The following is an 18127-nucleotide window of genomic DNA, read 5'->3' on the forward strand; positions in this document are numbered from 1 at the left end:
TCCTCGTTCTAGGCAAGAGATTCTTCTAAAACATGTCTCTTTTAACGAAAGACTTATTTATGACCACTTCATATTTAGCATCGCTGCAGGGTAGGCATGCAGCCACCTGCCCAACCACCACCCATCTTGATATTTCTCCATAAGGACAGTAGTAGAGCTGCATGCTTAGCATGCAGCCCTGCCTCATAAAAAATGACATCTTTATTTGTTCTCATTTTTTAAAAGGATGAGTAGAAACACACAAAAAATAATTAGAATAAATCTTTTATCTGAATTTGTCAATAAGGGTTTTAAAGTCTGTTTTCATAGTGATAAGGTCACATTTGAAAAATGTACAAAAAAGTGAAGTCATGGTCTCTTTTGCCTGAATGCATTTCCTTAAAAAATTAATGAAATAATTATTTTTTATTATAATGTTTGTGCAATGATTGTGGATGCATATTTATAGCATTTAAGGTTAGGGCATGTGAATATGAATAAAATTAAAATGATAGTTAGCGTAAGATTATTATTTTCACTTAAAAATGTGAATTTTGAAAAATGTGAACCATGAATATATAAAAAAAATGACTAAAAAATCTTTTTCTAAGAGTAGTAAGGCATTTAAATTGCTAGTTATGGTACATACTGAAATATGTGGGCTTTTGATATTTGAAATACATGAAAAAAATTATATTTTATCATATTCATAGATGACTATTCAAGATATAATTATATCTATCTAATTTCTAAAAAATTCAAAGCTTTAGAAAGGTTTAAAACATATAAACATGAGGTTAAAAAGTTGTTATAAAGAAAAATCTAAATAATTAAATTTAATAGAGACGAGGAATATAACCCTAATGAGTTTAAGTCCTACTACTATGATAACCACATAACCTTTCATAGAACAATGTCTTATACACCACAACATAATAATATAGTAGTGAGAAGGAATATGACCTTAATGGATATAACAAGATTCATGTTGGTACATGAAAAAATTCTAAAGAAGTTAGGAGGAAAAAATATAAGCAATACCATGTATATTTTAGCTAGCAGTATTGTATTAGTCATTAACAAGATGACATTTTATCCATCTAAAATAGAAATTTTTTTAATTAACATAATAATCAGGATACCCACTGTCAAATTGCTTTGCAAAATTATGAAATAAATGAAGCTATTAGAAATATTCAGATTGCTTAAACTAACTTTATGATAACCTTTTTTTTTCTCAACACAATCTAAGACAAATTGTCAAGCGCTTCTCTGCTGCCATTTCTTTTGATCTACTAATGACTATATTTTACTTTCATTTACATGAAAAGAGCTAATGCTCGAATTTGTAAATGGCGTGGATTAAATTTTTTTTTTTTGAATAACATGATTGTGTTATTTCTCCAAAAACTTAGTTTTTTTATGCTTTCTATCTTCTTATTTGCTTGATATTCAATTATGAATATCTAGTCAACTTTCTTTCCTATCAACACGTTACCATCGTAGAACACTTTCACATGTCTTTGTTTTCTCTGTCCTCCTCGTTCTAGGCAAGAGATTCTTCTAAAACATGTCTCTTTTAACGAAAGACTTATTTATGACCACTTCATATTTAGCATCGCTGCAGGGTAGGCATGCAGCCACCTGCCCAACCACCACCCATCTTGATATTTCTCCATAAGGACAGTAGTAGAGCTGCATGCTTAGCATGCAGCCCTGCCACATAAAAAATGACATCTTTATTTGTTCTCATTTTTTAAAAGGATGAGTAGAAACACACAAAAAATAATTAGAATAAATCTTTTATCTGAATTTGTCAATAAGGGTTTTAAAGTCTGTTTTCATAGTGATAAGGTCACATTTGAAAAATGTACAAAAAAGTGAAGTCATGGTCTCTTTTGCCTGAATGCATTTCCTTAAAAAATTAATGAAATAATTATTTTTTATTATAATGTTTGTGCAATGATTGTGGATGCATATTTATAGCATTTAAGGTTAGGGCATGTGAATATGAATAAAATTAAAATGATAGTTAGCGTAAGATTATTATTTTCACTTAAAAATGTGAATTTTGAAAAATGTGAACCATGAATATATAAAAAAAATGACTAAAAAATCTTTTTCTAAGAGTAGTAAGGCATTTAAATTGCTAGTTATGGTACATACTGAAATATGTGGGCTTTTGATATTTGAAATACATGAAAAAAATTATATTTTATCATATTCATAGATGACTATTCAAGATATAATTATATCTATCTAATTTCTAAAAAATTCAAAGCTTTAGAAAGGTTTAAAACATATAAACATGAGGTTAAAAAGTTGTTATAAAGAAAAATCTAAATAATTAAATTTAATAGAGACGAGGAATATAACCCTAATGAGTTTAAGTCCTACTACTATGATAACCACATAACCTTTCATAGAACAATGTCTTATACACCACAACATAATAATATAGTAGTGAGAAGGAATATGACCTTAATGGATATAACAAGATTCATGTTGGTACATGAAAAAATTCTAAAGAAGTTAGGAGGAAAAAATATAAGCAATACCATGTATATTTTAGCTAGCAGTATTGTATTAGTCCTTAACAAGATGACATTTTATCCATCTAAAATAGAAATTTTTTTAATTAACATAATAATCAGGATACCCACTGTCAAATTGCTTTGCAAAATTATGAAATAAATGAAGCTATTAGAAATATTCAGATTGCTTAAACTAACTTTATGATAACCTTTTTTTTTCTCAACACAATCTAAGACAAATTGTCAAGCGCTTCTTTGCTGCCATTTCTTTTGATCTACTAATGACTATATTTTACTTTCATTTACATGAAAAGTGCTAATGCTCGAATTTGTAAATGGCGTGGATTAAATTTTTTTTTTTTTGAATAACATGATTGTGTTATTTCTCCAAAAACTTAGTTTTTTTATGCTTTCTATCTTCTTATTTGCTTGATATTCAATTATGAATATCTAGTCAACTTTCTTTCCTATCAACACGTTACCATCGTAGAACACTTTCACATGTCTTTGTTTTTCTCTGTCCTCCTCGTTCTAGGCAAGAGATTCTTCTAAAACATGTCTCTTTTAACGAAAGACTTATTTATGACCACTTCATATTTAGCATCGCTGCAGGGTAGGCATGCAGCCACCTGCCCAACCACCACCCATCTTGATATTTCTCCATAAGGACAGTAGTAGAGCTGCATGCTTAGCATGCAGCCCTGCCTCATAAAAAATGACATCTTTATTTGTTCAAATTTTTTAAAAGGATGAGTAGAAACACACAAAAAATAATTAGAATAAATCTTTTATCTGAATTTGTCAATAAGGGTTTTAAAGTCTGTTTTCATAGTGATAAGGTCACATTTGAAAAATGTACAAAAAAGTGAAGTCATGGTCTCTTTTGCCTGAATGCATTTCCTTAAAAAATTAATGAAATAATTATTTTTTATTATAATGTTTGTGCAATGATTGTGGATGCATATTTATAGCATTTAAGGTTAGGGCATGTGAATATGAATAAAATTAAAATGATAGTTAGCGTAAGATTATTATTTTCACTTAAAAATGTGAATTTTGAAAAATGTGAACCATGAATATATAAAAAAAATGACTAAAAAATCTTTTTCTAAGAGTAGTAAGGCATTTAAATTGCTAGTTATGGTACATACTGAAATATGTGGGCTTTTGATATTTGAAATACATGAAAAAAATTATATTTTATCATATTCATAGATGACTATTCAAGATATAATTATATCTATCTAATTTCTAAAAAATTCAAAGCTTTAGAAAGGTTTAAAACATATAAACATGAGGTTAAAAAGTTGTTATAAAGAAAAATCTAAATAATTAAATTTAATAGAGACGAGGAATATAACCCTAATGAGTTTAAGTCCTACTACTATGATAACCACATAACCTTTCATAGAACAATGTCTTATACACCACAACATAATAATATAGTAGTGAGAAGGAATATGACCTTAATGGATATAACAAGATTCATGTTGGTACATGAAAAAATTCTAAAGAAGTTAGGAGGAAAAAATATAAGCAATACCATGTATATTTTAGCTAGCAGTATTGTATTAGTCCTTAACAAGATGACATTTTATCCATCTAAAATAGAAATTTTTTTAATTAACATAATAATCAGGATACCCACTGTCAAATTGCTTTGCAAAATTATGAAATAAATGAAGCTATTAGAAATATTCAGATTGCTTAAACTAACTTTATGATAACCTTTTTTTTTCTCAACACAATCTAAGACAAATTGTCAAGCGCTTCTTTGCTGCCATTTCTTTTGATCTACTAATGACTATATTTTACTTTCATTTACATGAAAAGTGCTAATGCTCGAATTTGTAAATGGCGTGGATTAAATTTTTTTTTTTTTGAATAACATGATTGTGTTATTTCTCCAAAAACTTAGTTTTTTTATGCTTTCTATCTTCTTATTTGCTTGATATTCAATTATGAATATCTAGTCAACTTTCTTTCCTATCAACACGTTACCATCGTAGAACACTTTCACATGTCTTTGTTTTTCTCTGTCCTCCTCGTTCTAGGCAAGAGATTCTTCTAAAACATGTCTCTTTTAACGAAAGACTTATTTGTGACCACTTCATATTTAGCATCGCTGCAGGGTAGGCATGCAGCCACCTGCCCAACCACCACCCATCTTGATATTTCTCCATAAGGACAGTAGTAGAGCTGCATGCTTAGCATGCAGCCCTGCCTCATAAAAAATGACATCTTTATTTGTTCTCATTTTTTAAAAGGATGAGTAGAAACACACAAAAAATAATTAGAATAAATCTTTTATCTGAATTTGTCAATAAGGGTTTTAAAGTCTGTTTTCATAGTGATAAGGTCACATTTGAAAAATGTACAAAAAAGTGAAGTCATGGTCTCTTTTGCCTGAATGCATTTCCTTAAAAAATTAATGAAATAATTATTTTTTATTATAATGTTTGTGCAATGATTGTGGATGCATATTTATAGCATTTAAGGTTAGGGCATGTGAATATGAATAAAATTAAAATGATAGTTATCGTAAGATTATTATTTTCACTTAAAAATGTGAATTTTGAAAAATGTGAACCATGCATATATAAAAAAAATGACTAAAAAATCTTTTTCTAAGAGTAGTAAGGCATTTAAATTGCTAGTTATGGTACATACTGAAATATGTGGGCTTTTGATATTTGAAATACATGAAATAAATTATATTTTATCATATTCATAGATGACTATTCAAGATATAATTATATCTATCTAATTTCTAAAAAATTCAAAGCTTTAGAAAGGTTTAAAACATATAAACATGAGGTTAAAAAGTTGTTATAAAGAAAAATCTAAATAATTAAATTTAATAGAGACGAGGAATATAACCCTAATGAGTTTAAGTCCTACTACTATGATAACCACATAACCTTTCATAGAACAATGTCTTATACACCACAACATAATAATATAGTAGTGAGAAGGAATATGACCTTAATGGATATAACAAGATTCATGTTGGTACATGAAAAAATTCTAAAGAAGTTAGGAGGAAAAAATATAAGCAATACCATGTATATTTTAGCTAGCAGTATTGTATTAGTCCTTAACAAGATGACATTTTATCCATCTAAAATAGAAATTTTTTTAATTAACATAATAATCAGGATACCCACTGTCAAATTGCTTTGCAAAATTATGAAATAAATGAAGCTATTAGAAATATTCAGATTGCTTAAACTAACTGTATGATAACCTTTTTTTTTCTCAACACAATCTAAGACAAATTGTCAAGCGCTTCTTTGCTGCCATTTCTTTTGATCTACTAATGACTATATTTTACTTTCATTTACATGAAAAGAGCTAATGCTCGAATTTGTAAATGGCGTGGATTAAATTTTTTTTTTTGAATAACATGATTGTGTTATTTCTCCAAAAACTTAGTTTTTTTATGCTTTCTATCTTCTTATTTGCTTGATATTCAATTATGAATATCTAGTCAACTTTCTTTCCTATCAACACGTTACCATCGTAGAACACTTTCACATGTCTTTGTTTTTCTCTGTCCTCCTCGTTCTAGGCAAGAGATTCTTCTAAAATATGTCTCTTTTAACGAAAGACTTATTTATGACCACTTCATATTTAGCATCGCTGCAGGGTAGGCATGCAGCCACCTGCCCAACCACCACCCATCTTGATATTTCTCCATAAGGACAGTAGTAGAGCTGCATGCTTAGCATGCAGCCCTGCCTCATAAAAAATGACATCTTTATTTGTTCTCATTTTTTAAAAGGATGAGTAGAAACACACAAAAAATAATTAGAATAAATCTTTTATCTGAATTTGTCAATAAGGGTTTTAAAGTCTGTTTTCATAGTGATAAGGTCACATTTGAAAAATGTACAAAAAAGTGAAGTCATGGTCTCTTTTGCCTGAATGCATTTCCTTAAAAAATTAATGAAATAATTATTTTTTATTATAATGTTTGTGCAATGATTGTGGATGCATATTTATAGCATTTAAGGTTAGGGCATGTGAATATGAATAAAATTAAAATGATAGTTAGCGTAAGATTATTATTTTCACTTAAAAATGTGAATTTTGAAAAATGTGAACCATGCATATATAAAAAAAATGACTAAAAAATCTTTTTCTAAGAGTAGTAAGGCATTTAAATTGCTAGTTATGGTACATACTGAAATATGTGGGCTTTTGATATTTGAAATACATGAAATAAATTATATTTTATCATATTCATAGATGACTATTCAAGATATAATTATATCTATCTAATTTCTAAAAAATTCAAAGCTTTAGAAAGGTTTAAAACATATAAACATGAGGTTAAAAAGTTGTTATAAAGAAAAATCTAAATAATTAAATTTAATAGAGACGAGGAATATAACCCTAATGAGTTTAAGTCCTACTACTATGATAACCACATAACCTTTCATAGAACAATGTCTTATACACCACAACATAATAATATAGTAGTGAGAAGGAATATGACCTTAATGGATATAACAAGATTCATGTTGGTACATGAAAAAATTCTAAAGAAGTTAGGAGGAAAAAATATAAGCAATACCATGTATATTTTAGCTAGCAGTATTGTATTAGTCATTAACAAGATGACATTTTATCCATCTAAAATAGAAATTTTTTTAATTAACATAATAATCAGGATACCCACTGTCAAATTGCTTTGCAAAATTATGAAATAAATGAAGCTATTAGAAATATTCAGATTGCTTAAACTAACTTTATGATAACCTTTTTTTTTCTCAACACAATCTAAGACAAATTGTCAAGCGCTTCTCTGCTGCCATTTCTTTTGATCTACTAATGACTATATTTTACTTTCATTTACATGAAAAGAGCTAATGCTCGAATTTGTAAATGGCGTGGATTAAATTTTTTTTTTTTTGAATAACATGATTGTGTTATTTCTCCAAAAACTTAGTTTTTTTATGCTTTCTATCTTCTTATTTGCTTGATATTCAATTATGAATATCTAGTCAACTTTCTTTCCTATCAACACGTTACCATCGTAGAACACTTTCACATGTCTTTGTTTTCTCTGTCCTCCTCGTTCTAGGCAAGAGATTCTTCTAAAACATGTCTCTTTTAACGAAAGACTTATTTATGACCACTTCATATTTAGCATCGCTGCAGGGTAGGCATGCAGCCACCTGCCCAACCACCACCCATCTTGATATTTCTCCATAAGGACAGTAGTAGAGCTGCATGCTTAGCATGCAGCCCTGCCTCATAAAAAATGACATCTTTATTTGTTCTCATTTTTTAAAAGGATGAGTAGAAACACACAAAAAATAATTAGAATAAATCTTTTATCTGAATTTGTCAATAAGGGTTTTAAAGTCTGTTTTCATAGTGATAAGGTCACATTTGAAAAATGTACAAAAAAGTGAAGTCATGGTCTCTTTTGCCTGAATGCATTTCCTTAAAAAATTAATGAAATAATTATTTTTTATTATAATGTTTGTGCAATGATTGTGGATGCATATTTATAGCATTTAAGGTTAGGGCATGTGAATATGAATAAAATTAAAATGATAGTTAGCGTAAGATTATTATTTTCACTTAAAAATGTGAATTTTGAAAAATGTGAACCATGCATATATAAAAAAAATGACTAAAAAATCTTTTTCTAAGAGTAGTAAGGCATTTAAATTGCTAGTTATGGTACATACTGAAATATGTGGGCTTTTGATATTTGAAATACATGAAAAAAATTATATTTTATCATATTCATAGATGACTATTCAAGATATAATTATATCTATCTAATTTCTAAAAAATTCAAAGCTTTAGAAAGGTTTAAAACATATAAGCATGAGGTTAAAAAGTTGTTATAAAGAAAAATCTAAATAATTAAATTTAATAGAGACGAGGAATATAACCCTAATGAGTTTAAGTCCTACTACTATGATAACCACATAACCTTTCATAGAACAATGTCTTATACACCACAACATAATAATATAGTAGTGAGAAGGAATATGACCTTAATGGATATAACAAGATTCATGTTGGTACATGAAAAAATTCTAAAGAAGTTAGGAGGAAAAAATATAAGCAATACCATGTATATTTTAGCTAGCAGTATTGTATTAGTCCTTAACAAGATGACATTTTGTCCATCTAAAATAGAAATTTTTTTAATTAACATAATAATCAGGATACCCACTGTCAAATTGCTTTGCAAAATTATGAAATAAATGAAGCTATTAGAAATATTCAGATTGCTTAAACTAACTGTATGATAACCTTTTTTTTTCTCAACACAATCTAAGACAAATTGTCAAGCGCTTCTTTGCTGCCATTTCTTTTGATCTACTAATGACTATATTTTACTTTCATTTACATGAAAAGAGCTAATGCTCGAATTTGTAAATGGCGTGGATTAAATTTTTTTTTTTTTGAATAACATGATTGTGTTATTTCTCCAAAAACTTAGTTTTTTTATGCTTTCTATCTTCTTATTTGCTTGATATTCAATTATGAATATCTAGTCAACTTTCTTTCCTATCAACACGTTACCATCGTAGAACACTTTCACATGTTTTTGTTTTTCTCTGTCCTCCTCGTTCTAGGCAAGAGATTCTTCTAAAACATGTCTCTTTTAACGAAAGACTTATTTATGACCACTTCATATTTAGCATCGCTGCAGGGTAGGCATGCAGCCACCTGCCCAACCACCACCCATCTTGATATTTCTCCATAAGGACAGTAGTAGAGCTGCATGCTTAGCATGCAGCCCTGCCTCATAAAAAATGACATCTTTATTTGTTCTCATTTTTTAAAAAGATGAGTAGAAACACACAAAAATAAAAAATAAAAACGTTTTCTAAAGAGCTCTGACGTGAACATTTTTCACAAGCTTCCATTTTTGTCGAAGAACCTTGTGTCTTTAGTTTCAATGCTCTTCAAGTTATTGTATTATTGTACAAGCCAGGGACGGGTGAAGTTTGCACATAGTAACATACTTTGTCGGTTGCCAAGGCGAGGCAATCAGGTCATATAGCATATGATGGAGCCTTATACGCCAATCCTGCCCATTGACACATACGTTCTGATCGTGCAATGTGGCCATCAACTAGGGTTGGTAAATGAACCAGGCCGCTCATGACTCGACTCGGTTCGGCTTGTCCCAAACATGATCAACTTGTATAACTGGTGAGCCAAGCTATGTGCATCTCATTTAGCTTAAATGAGTATGTGTTGGTTATCAACTCGTGTGTGTATATATATATATATATATATATATATATATATATATATATGGGTAGGTGCTAAATGAGTTTTTTAGGGTTTTTTGTTTTATTTTTAAATTATGACCGTACAGATGTACTTGATTTTATAAGGATCAACCCTTGAAGTGTTCGATTCCGACATATGGGTGGGCTTTTATAAGATTTGAAAAATCAATGGTCTAAAATCTTTCTAAAATTTCAAGGCTCAAAATATCATTTTTTTTATGGAAAACTCATGATCAGGGTATTGGTTGCTAGTAAATCGACCATGCACAACGGGATCAGAACTATGAAAAAAAACAATGGAAGGACAAAAAAAAACCATTTAGCACGTATCAATTTGGCACGGTGCTTGATGAATTACTCAGTTTCAACCCTATAAATGTGTTGGGCATGGTCGATTTACTAAGAATCCGGATCATGTGTTTTAGATGAAAAAATGATGGTTGGAGCCTTGAAAATTTACAAAGATTTTGGACTGTTGTTTTTTAGAACCTTATAAAAACCCATCCATGTGTTGGAATCGAACACTTCAAGAGCTGATCCCTATAAAATCAAGTACACATATCACGTCTGTACGGTCATAAATTAAAAATAAAATGAAAGAAAGGCTTAAAAACCATCAAGCACCTACTCACTTCACAGACACTCTCTCTCTCTCTCTCTCACAGGTGGCCAAGGACCCTTGCAGTGCTCGGGCAAGTACATATTATCAATATGGTCATTTACATTAAACTTCAATGCATATACGAACGCATAACTATACGAACAAGTCATACGCCATTTATGCCAATGCAGCAGATAATGTGGATATAAAAACTGGTTCAGAGGAAAAACAGACAAGACATGAAGTAAAACTTTTATGCATGTTAATCAGATGATATTCCCCTATGTATCTAAATATTCCTTTCTCAGCTTAGTACCTGTTATTTCACATTAGAAGCTGAGAAAGGAATATTTCATAACCATCTAAAATATAAAATCAGTTTTTGCACCTTTTAATTTTTTTTTTGTTCTTGGATGGCCCGTGGAGAAAACGATGATTTTCTGGTCATCGAAAGATACAATCAGTTGACCCCTGCCCAGTTCGCATCATCTGTTGGTGTAAAACTCCGCGTCGCTGGGGCCGGCAATGCCAGAAAGAGAGGGCCTGCGTGCAATTGGGCAAGCGATGATGCTGGTCAGAGTAAGGACCGGCGATGCCAGAGAGAGAGGGCCGGCGTGTGTTGGGGCTCGGTTGAGAGAGAGAGAGAGAGTCGAAAGATGGGTTAGTGATGGGCGGATCTGAAAATAATGAGGGTCTTCCCATCTGAGCTGATCGGATAGCCCTTAACAGTTTAACCAGTAAACACAATTGAGTGAGATATAGTTTGGACGAAGCATCACCGTTGATCGCACATGATCAAACGGTGACGCTGCATCTTTTTTTTGTTGCACACTTCATTGAAGCTCTGGGCAAAACAACACACATTTGGCGCGGTTCAAAAACTGTCGCTAAATCATTTTTTTTGAAAAACTGAGTACTATATATATATATATATATATATATATATATATATATATATATATATATATATATATATATATATATATATATATATATATATATATATATATATATATATATATATATGAGAAGCCTGTATCATCAAACACAAAATGTCAGACACAAACCAAACGAATGTGTGGAATACACTCTTTAGTGGCGGTCTTAACCACCACTAAAAACAATTTTTTTGACGCGTGGCACACAGCCGTGTGTCGTTCGATGATGCACTCTGTTATATATATGCCAAATATATGGTGGTTCGGGCCATTAGCCATTGGATCATCCATGATCCAACGGCTGTTCTTGTTCTTTGACAAAATGTGTGGACATGCTTTTATGAGGGTAACGATCCAGCTTGCTCCTAAAGCCGGCTCCCACCTATTAACAAGCCAAAAGAAGATTATTGTTTTTCAAAACCCAAAAGGCTAAAGTATTTAACATTTTCATATTCCTTGGAAGGGAAATTGAAACCTACAAAATCGGTATGATGCTAAATGAAACATGCCATTGGGTTTCTGGTATTTTTTTTCAAAATTTCCATTGGTGTTATCTATATGCTTGATTTTATCATAATCATTTTTTAAAGCATTTGATTTTGATGCATAGATTTTTTTTATAAGGTTTCAAAAATCAATGGCCTACAATTTTCATACATTTTTTAGGGCTCTAAATTCTATTTTTTTATTCCAAAAATGCATGATCCAAGTGTAGATTTTTAGTAAATCAATCATACTGAACATGTCTAGGGGGGTGGTGTTTTGAAAAAAAACATCAAAAATTTAATATCATGTTTCATTTAGCACCATCACCATTTTGTAGGTTTTGAGTTCCCTTGGAATCTTAAATTCATTTAAGTCTCTCTCTCTCTCTCTTCAGGAGCCAAACCAAAAGTCTCGCCTAGGGATATGATCAAATCAGGTTACCCAAACCTAATCACTATTTTGAACCTATTGGACCCAACCTAACTCATCAATTTAGGCAGAGTATAAAATCCAAACCCATTTTAAAAATGAAAAAAATTGTACTGTATGACAAAAATGACACATTTCATGAAATGACCCATAATTTTTGAAATCCACCACATGTCTAAATTTATAAATGTCCAACTTCTTTAGGATATTTTTACCCTTCACATGAGCAAACCTTATTAGGTTCACATAATATATTGGTATTCTCTCCTAGTATCACAACTCTCACTAAAATGTAAATTCACATTTTTTTTTTTGCAGACCTCAAAAAGTTCACATAACCAAATTTGTGACCCTCAATTAACTGAAACCTGCATAACTTTATAAATATCATACTAAATTCTCATATATAGTACAACATTCATGAGATATTGTGCAAACCTCCTTTCATTGACTGATTCTCAAGGAGATCCACAAATATGTGGTGATTTACGCATATAACATGTAAAGTTCGCGTAACTAAATTTGTGAACCTCTTGCAACTGAAATATGCATAACTTTATAAATAACTTACTAAAATCTGCATATAGTATGACATTTGTGATATAATGTGTGATCCTCCTTTCAGTAACTGATCCTAAAGGATATTCACAAATATATGATGATATCTGCAAATTTTAGGCATGCGAATTTTTGTTTGTGTTTGTTGAATCATATATAAAGTTATTTTTTTCATTTTGTTTTGGAAAAGAACCTTAACCTTTTTTCCTCAAGAACCCTCGTCATTTTAACTCTCTCCTTACAACGATTCTCATTAACTATTTTGTGTTGCATTTCGACGAGGTTGTTGTATCCTTTTCATTGACTTTCTTGGTTTGGTCAAAAGGTGAATTTCATACAAACCATATATATATGCATTTCATTTTTTTTCTTTGTAGATATGAACATTTAACAGTGCCATGCATGTTTGTGTTTGGTTGTTGCTATGGATATTTTTTTATGCTTTTCTGTGTTTTATTTAATATTTATCATCGAATTTGCCATTTAAGATTTATTATATATATATATATTTGTTTGTGTTGTAGATTATTTATGTTTGTTTATTTGTTCTTTAGTTAATATTTCATATTTTTTTGTTGGTTTAACATGACAAGGGTTGACCGTGCACAAATATTAAATAGGAGTTAGGGGTTATTGTGGGTAGTTGGTTTTCGAAGTGATTGTTGTAGGTAGTTGTATTAATTGAATGTATGAAGTGTATATAAATGATATTTTCTCACATGTTATTTTCATTAGATGAATAATATATTATGCGATTGGTGTAGGCAATTAATGATGACCTCTAAAATGATTAAAGTATACTATTGTAGCATTAATCACCCTACTTGAAGATCTATAGTGGTATAAAAAAATAGTAGCTATAAAGATTTTTTAGCATCTATGTCTCATAAAACTGAATATGTGAAAGAGTTAATGATCTTTCAGTATAGTTGTTCTCCAAAATTAAATGGCCAACATATATGGTAAGATGTCTTGAATGATGATGATGTACAATCAATATTATTTAGTGGTGACATTTACTTAATTGCTCATAAATTTGAACATGAAGTTGTTACTAGCAGAGTTAAACAAGAAGTTAAAAGTGATGTACAAAAAATAATTGATAAATGGAATGGTGTGAATCATGTGAAGAATGTGCATCTATCTCATGCACCATTGATTGAGCTTAGTCCTTTGACGAACATCAAGTTGTCCCAAATGATGAACAATATTAATGTCTTAAACATTGAGTTTTGGATTGTGGAGGGCATGCAGTTGCCTAAAATAATTAGAGAGATATATGTTCGACGTGCAAGCAATGAAGAACTTTCACAAATAATTGATGTTATACATGATAAGAGAATCACTGCAGATGATGTAGAACCGTGTGGGCAAACCGGTATCAGTGATATTCATCGTAATAATGTGGATGACATACAACCTTCTAAGAGAGATGACAATGGTAGGTACAAGTTGTTGAACTTTGTAATTTATGCTTAAGATGTAGGTATGATAATAGATGTTATATTTTTATTATTAATCTTGAAAGCTGAAAATGCATGAATATTGCATATATGAAAGTAAATAATTGAATGATATTGATGATGATGACTATACCATGTCTACTGAGACATACTTAGAAACGATAGGACATGATTAGGACACTAATGACATGGGACAAATAATGATAGGTGAAAATGATGTACAAATAATAATTGAGAAGTCGAACCTTTGATATGTTGTATAAGCTATATTAGCATTTGTTGGGCAACTAAATGATTGTGAACATTTTCAGTATCTAACAACATGTTCAAATGAGATATAATTTTTTTTGACAAAAGGTTTAATAATCTATAGCACAGTCGCACGTTTTTGAATGATCATGTGATTAAAAATAACTATAAAGCAAAATTTGTGAAGAGTCATAATAACAGTCATTGTTGTCTACACAAGAAAAAACTTGTAGCCTAAGGTTGATTGCTCCTCAAAAGATCCATTGCACAAAGATGCGCAAAACAATATTCTTTTAAGAGAATAAGTATAAAAAATGAGCATGCATGTGGTGGATCATTGGAAAACTTGGTAGTAAAAAAAGTATTTTTCAAATAAATTTTAGGTGTTATTTATAAACACATGCACGATAACCCAACGATGACTCTAAATAAAATCATGAATGACATTAGTCACGAGAAAGATGTGGTGGTTACTTATAAACAAGCATGACATGGACGAGATTGGACAAGGAAGGTACTATATGGTTAATTTGATGAATCCTTTAGGATGCTTCTTGCCTATTTTGATGATTTGATGAAGGCTAATCGATCGATGATTACTAGGTTATATTAAGACTAGTTAGAAAGAATAATTTAAGTACTTGTTCTTATCATTATGTTCATGCATCAATGGGTTTTTTAATGGCTGTCTTCGTGTTCTTGTGGTAAATAAGACATTCCTAAAAGAAAGATACATGGGTGTATTGTTGCTGATACACAATATTAATCCTTTTGGTGAGAAGTTTTCAGTAGCATTTGCAGTTGTCGATAAGGAGTCGAAGGATTTATGGGTGTGGTTTTGAATCATGTGAAGGAAGAGTTTATTGCTTTTAATAATTTAAAAAGATACTATAATTTATAGTTATCTCAAACCGGCATGAAGGTCTAAAGTATGTTGTCCCTCGTACATAGCTTATATGTTATGTTGGATAATGCATAAAGCACTTAAGAGTAAACTTTTTTAAGAAATTTAGTTAATCACTCAGTTACTTTTAGTGGACTGTAGCTTGAACAATCACAAATCAACTATGCACTTATTTTCTTTAAAAAATCTGGAAGCAAGACTTAGCCGTATACAATTATGTTGTCACTCACATGAAACTGGAACATTGGGCTAACAATCATTTTTCAGCAAAAAGATATGTGTATGTGCTTAACATCTAATATAATGGATCTTCAATTTGTAGATTCTCGCCATATATGACAAGCCATTTATTCTTCTTATTGAAAGGTTTTGTCTCATGTTGATGAAACTTTAAAAAAAAAATAAAGAATATTGAGCAAAAAATATCAGGTGTTATGGTGCCTCGGGTAAAAAATGGATAGAGGCACTTAAGAGAAAGATACAACAACTACATGTGCAAGTCGTGTTTTACCACTAACATTGGTACAATCCCGCAATTGATCTCATGATTACAGTGTTAATCTTGAGTTGAAGTTATACTCTTGTTAAGTATCAAGTTAGTGAAATTCTATGCAAACATGTGATCACATACATTTTGTATAAGGGCAAGCTACCAGAGGATTATTGAGATAAGTTTCTTATAATTGAATCGTATCAAGTTGCATATAATATATATTCATTCCTTTTGATGGCAAATAATGTCACAGACATTATTTCTTCGACTCTTATTCCTATCTATCCACTAAAAGTGGTTTATAAAGCAGGGCGACCTAAGGTAAAAGTGACAGATAATAGAACACAAGAATGTTATTGTAACGCTCTAAAATTTTAACCCTAAAATTTTAGAGATTTTTTTATTTATTTTTAAAATAGCAAAAACAATATTTTTCTTTGAGTTAAACATTCTGAGTGGGTTATAATACAATCAATTATCATAACTGAATTAAAACATGAACATTAAAATTTAATTTAGTCTCAATAATTAAAAATACATATCAGAGTATTTTGATAACAATAAATATTTTTTTAAAACTATCACCGAACAAGAAAAAAACTAGCTCTTGATGTCGCCTAAGCATTTCACATCTGCTCCATAGTTGAACATCATAATTTACCTAAAACCCCATAAAATAAGTCAGATTCATGAAAGCTTGGTAAAAACTAACGTACTTGCATAATGTATGATGTCAGAATGCATTCAAACACAACCTTAGATATATCAATCATGCAATACACATCTTAGCATACTATAACATAAAAGTCATGCTAACAATTAAAATAATAGGTCAATTTAATGCACATTCGCTCATGTTAAGATTCACATCAATATAATAAATTATTTATATACATGAACATTTACAAAATGTATGAACATATATACAATATGCATGAACTTACCATTCCACTGTTGTGAGTCCTTCTTGCATGAATAACTTCTTATCTTTACTTATTGTTTTCATGCTTAAATTATGCATATCATATTCTATCTATATGCAATTCAAAATCTTGTTTCACTTGCCAATATCTGTTTGTAGGTACAATATAGACTCTCCCAAATGAAGGTACAACCCATGTTTATATTTTTAAATAATTGTATCTTATTAACCTGCGTGACACCCCAACTGTGCATACTCTGGAGAGGAAATATAATTTTATAGAGAGAGTTCTCAACTCTTGCAATACCAATATATCAAATTTTTCCCATGAGTCTTACCTACCACACCGCAGACAAATCATGATAGTTCTCCTCGTTACTGGTCCTATGGATAAAGGACAAAAACAACCTTTTGTGTTAAGCCAAATATCTCACAGAACCGTCAGTACCATGATTACTCTCTCAATAAGCTCCAAGAGAATTAATTTTATTTTTATTTTTTAATTAACTCTCTTGTTAATAGTGTCAACATAGACTCTCCCAAATTAAGGTACAACCCAAGTTTGTATTTTCAAATAATTGTATCTTATTAACCTGCATGACACCTCAACTGTGCATACTCTAGAGAGAGAATATAATTTTATAGAGAAAGTTCTCAACTACTGCAATCCCGATATATCAGATTTTTCTTATAAGTCTTACCTATTATACCACAGACAAATCATGGTAGTTCTCTCGGTTACTGGTCCTATAGATGAAGGACAAAAGCAACCTTTTATACTAAGATAAATATCCCACATAACCGTCAGTATCATGCTTACTCTCTCAATAAGCCCAAAGAGAATTAATTTTATTTTGATTTCTTAATTAAGTCTCTTGTTAATAGTGTCAATGCTTGCAACCACATTCAGGGTTTATATGCAACAATATTCATGGCACTCAATGTATGCATTCGATTAGTCTCTACCATAAAATCAATACAATAATGTAATCAATATGCATGTACACAGTCAAAGTAGGCTAATCATTTATATTTAGGCAAGATAGCAAATTATATTATGTGATTGCATGAATGACTATAGATAGGCATAGGCGGATGCAACTAGGGATGTGAATGAATTTGTTTCAGGATGAAGGTTTTGCAATTTTTGGTTGTTCTGAATCCGACCATATCCCACTCTCCCATGTATTTAGCTGTCCAAGATCCGACTCGTATGCATCCCTAGATGCCGCCCTTTTCTTTTTCATTTTTGCGCACCTGATAGCGCAAGACTTGATCAAACCAATGGTGGAATGAA

The sequence above is a fragment of the Nuphar pumila genome, chromosome 12, assembly GCF_984573655.1.
Source record: "Nuphar pumila chromosome 12, dmNupPumi1.hap1.1, whole genome shotgun sequence".
Lineage (NCBI taxonomy): Eukaryota > Viridiplantae > Streptophyta > Magnoliopsida > Nymphaeales > Nymphaeaceae > Nuphar > Nuphar pumila.